Genomic DNA, 3,529 nt, shown 5'->3' with positions numbered 1-3,529 from the left:
GGAGCTCAGTTCTCTGGTAGCATTCCCTACTGTGAACCCTGGCCTACAAAGGACAGCCACCACTCAGTGAAAGTCTAGTAACTGTCATACTACAGCATGCAGGGTTTACCACCACCAAACTTAGCATTAACAAACAAATAAGAATCCTGGTACTTAGAAAATACACAGAATAGACTAAGTTAAGGAAAAAGGAGAATGGACAAATACAAGAGAAAGAAGGAGGAGGAGGAGGAAAAAAAAAGGAGAAAGAGGAAGAGAAGATAAAAGGGGCTGGGCATGGTGGCTCATGCCTATAATCCCAGCACTTTGGGAGGCTGAGGCAGGCAGATCACCTGAGGTCAGGAGTTTGAGACCAGCCTGGCAAACATGATGAAACCCCGCCTCTAATAAAAATACAAAAAAAAAAAAAAATTAGCTGGGCATGGTGACGCTCGCCTGTAATCCACGCTACTCGGGAGGCTGAGGCAGGAGAATGGCTTGAACCCGGGAGGCAGAGGTTGCAGTGAGCCAAGATGGCATCACTGCACTCCAGCCTGGGTGGCAGAATGAGATTCTGTCTCAAAAAAAAAACAAAAGAAAATTCTAAAAAAGGTAAACTAATCTATAGTGACAGAAAGCAGATCAATGGTTGCTTGGACATCAGGAGTGGAGAGAGAGATTGATTGATTGCAAAGGGGTACAAGAGGATGATGGAAATGTTCTGTATCTTGATTGTGGTGGTGGTTTCCTAGGTGTATATGGCATATCTGTCAAAATTCGTAGAATTTTACACTTTAAGTGTATAATTTCTTTTGAGATGGAGTTTTGCTCTTGTTGCCCGGGCTGCAGGGCAATGGCACAATCTTGTCTCACCACAACCTCTGCCTCCTGGATTCAAGTGATTCTCCTGCCTCAGCCTCCCGAGTAGCTGGGATTACAGGCATGTGCCACCATGCCCGGCTAATTCTGTATTTTTAGTAGAGACGGGGTTCCTCCATGTTGGTCAGGCTGGTCTCGAACTCCAAACCTCAGGTGACCCGCCCACCTCGGCCTCCCAAAGTGCTGGGATTACAGGTATAAGCCACCACGCCCAGCCTTCATGTATAACTTTTAACTCCCTGTAAACTTAATTACTGTTGACCAGAAGCTTTACTGATGACATAAACAGATTACCACATATGAAGTATATTCTATGTATTATACACTGTATTCTTAGAACAAAATAAGCTAGAGAAAAGAAAATGTTATGCCTGTAATCCCAGAACTGTGGGATGCTGAGACAGAAGGAATGCTTAGGCCAGGAGTTCAAGACCATCCTGGGAAATGTAGTGAGACCCTGTCTCTATAAAAAATTAAAAAATTAGCTGGGTATGGTGGTGGGCACCTGTAGTCCCAGCTATTCAGGAGGCTGAGTGGGAGGATCGCTTGAGCCTGGGAGGTGAAGGTTGCACTGAGCCAAGATCTTGCTACTGCACTCCAGCCTGGGCAACAGAGCAAGACACTGTCTAAAAAAAAAGGAGGGGGGGAGCTGGGAGAGAATGTATTTACTATTCATTAAGTGGAAGTGGATCATCATAAAGTCTTCATCTTTGTCATCACGTTGAGTAGGCCAAGGAGGAGGAAGAGAGGGGTTGGTTGGGGCAATAGTGGGAGAAGAGGCAGAGGAGGTAGAATAGGGGGTAGCGGGGGTGGGGGTTCAGGAGAGCCAGGCATACTTGATATAACTTTTTTTTTTTCCAAGATGGAGTCTTGCTCTGTTGCCCAGGCTGGAGTGCAGTGGTGTGATCTCTGCTCACTGCAACCCCCACCTCCCAGGTTCAAGCAATTCTCTTGCCTCAGCCTCCCGAGTAGCTGGAATTACAGACGCCCACCACCACCACAACCGGCTAAATTTTGTATTTTTAGTAGAGATGGGGTTTCACCATGTTGGTCAGGCTGGTCTCGAATTCCTGACCTCTTGATCCGCCCACCTCAGCCTCCCAAAGCGCTGGGATTACAGGTGTGAGCCACCGCACCTGACCGGTATAACTTTTATTGGGAAAAATCCACATGTAAGTGGATGGATTTGAACTGCACAGGTCCATTTATATGTGGATTTTCTTCCACCTCTGGGGTAACATTTCTATCACCCTCTTAAAGTTTTCTTGCACCCTTTTGCAACCAAATTCTCTCTCAATCCTTGACATTCAAGCAACCACTGGTCTGCTGTCACTATAGTTCAGTTGGCATTTTCTAGAATTTATCCCATGGGAAAAACTAAGGCAAATATACAATGATATATGTACATTTATCTCAGTGTTATTTAGCGTTGTCAACTGGAGAAAAAATTAAATGACCATTATTAACAGACTGAATAAATAATGACCATCTATACAATAAAATACTGTATGCCAATTTTAAGAGTAAATATAGTGCAAGGGTAAAATTTTTTACATAAGTAATCCATGGTACATTGTTATACAAAAGGAAACCATTACAAAAAGGGTAAGGCCCTTTTGTCACTCCTAACCCAGAAAATCACTGTAAAAGTTTGATGTGCATTTTTCCAGGCTTTTTCTATACATGTATACATCTACGTGCATATTTATATACACATAAAAATATATGATTTTTTTCTTTGAGATGGAGTCTGGCTCTGTCGCCCAGGCTGGAGTGCAGTGGCGCAATCTCGGCTCACTGCAACCTCTGCCTCCCCGGCTCAAGCTATTCTCCTGCCTCAGCCTCCCAAGTAGCTGGGATTACAGGCACCCACCACCACACATGGCTACTTTTTTTGTATTTTTAGTAGAGACAGGTTTTCACCATGTTGGCCAGGCTGGTTTTGAACTCCTGACCTCAAGTGATCTGCCCACCTCGGCCTCCCAAAGTGCTAGGATTACAGGTGTAAGCCACCGTGCCTGGCCATATAATAATGTTTTGAAGGTACATGGGTTTTGCACAAATTCCTTATCCTGTGTCCAGTTCTGCAACCTGCCTTTTCTACTCAACAATGTCTTTGTAATCTCTTCATGTTAGTACATACAATATACAATTTACCTTTTTCTCTATAGCTACCTATAATGGACGTTTCATAGTGTATTTGGCCTTGCCTTTACTGAGAAATCTTTAGATGAATTCTAACTTTTTGCCATTGCTAAATTAAATTTATATGTATTGATATAGAAATAACTCTATATTATATTAAGTTTTTTTAGAAAGCTGAAGTGGAATATTTATATAGAAATAAGCTTTTACATAGGTATCAAAAAGATTGGAAGGACACCAGTTTGCACAATTATTTTAGTGGAAGGAAGGAGGTTGGTTTATAAGCAGGCTTTGACTTTTTCTTTTTCTTTTTTTTTTTTTTTTTGAGACAGAATTTCACTCTTGTTGCCCAGGCTAGAGTGCAATGGCACAATCTTGGCTCACCACAACCTCTGCCTCTTGGGTTCAAGAGATTCTCCTGCCTCAGCCTTCCGAGTAGCTGAGATTACAGGCATGTGCCACCACGCCCGGCTAATTTTGTATTTTTAGTAGAGACAGGGTTTCTCCATGTTGGTCAGGCTGGTCT

This window comes from Hylobates moloch, unplaced genomic scaffold, assembly GCF_009828535.3.
Source record: "Hylobates moloch isolate HMO894 unplaced genomic scaffold, HMol_V3 SCAFFOLD_1, whole genome shotgun sequence".
Classification (NCBI taxonomy): domain Eukaryota; kingdom Metazoa; phylum Chordata; class Mammalia; order Primates; family Hylobatidae; genus Hylobates; species Hylobates moloch.
The sequence above is the reverse complement of the archived record's forward strand: the minus strand, read 5'-3'. Positions refer to the sequence as shown.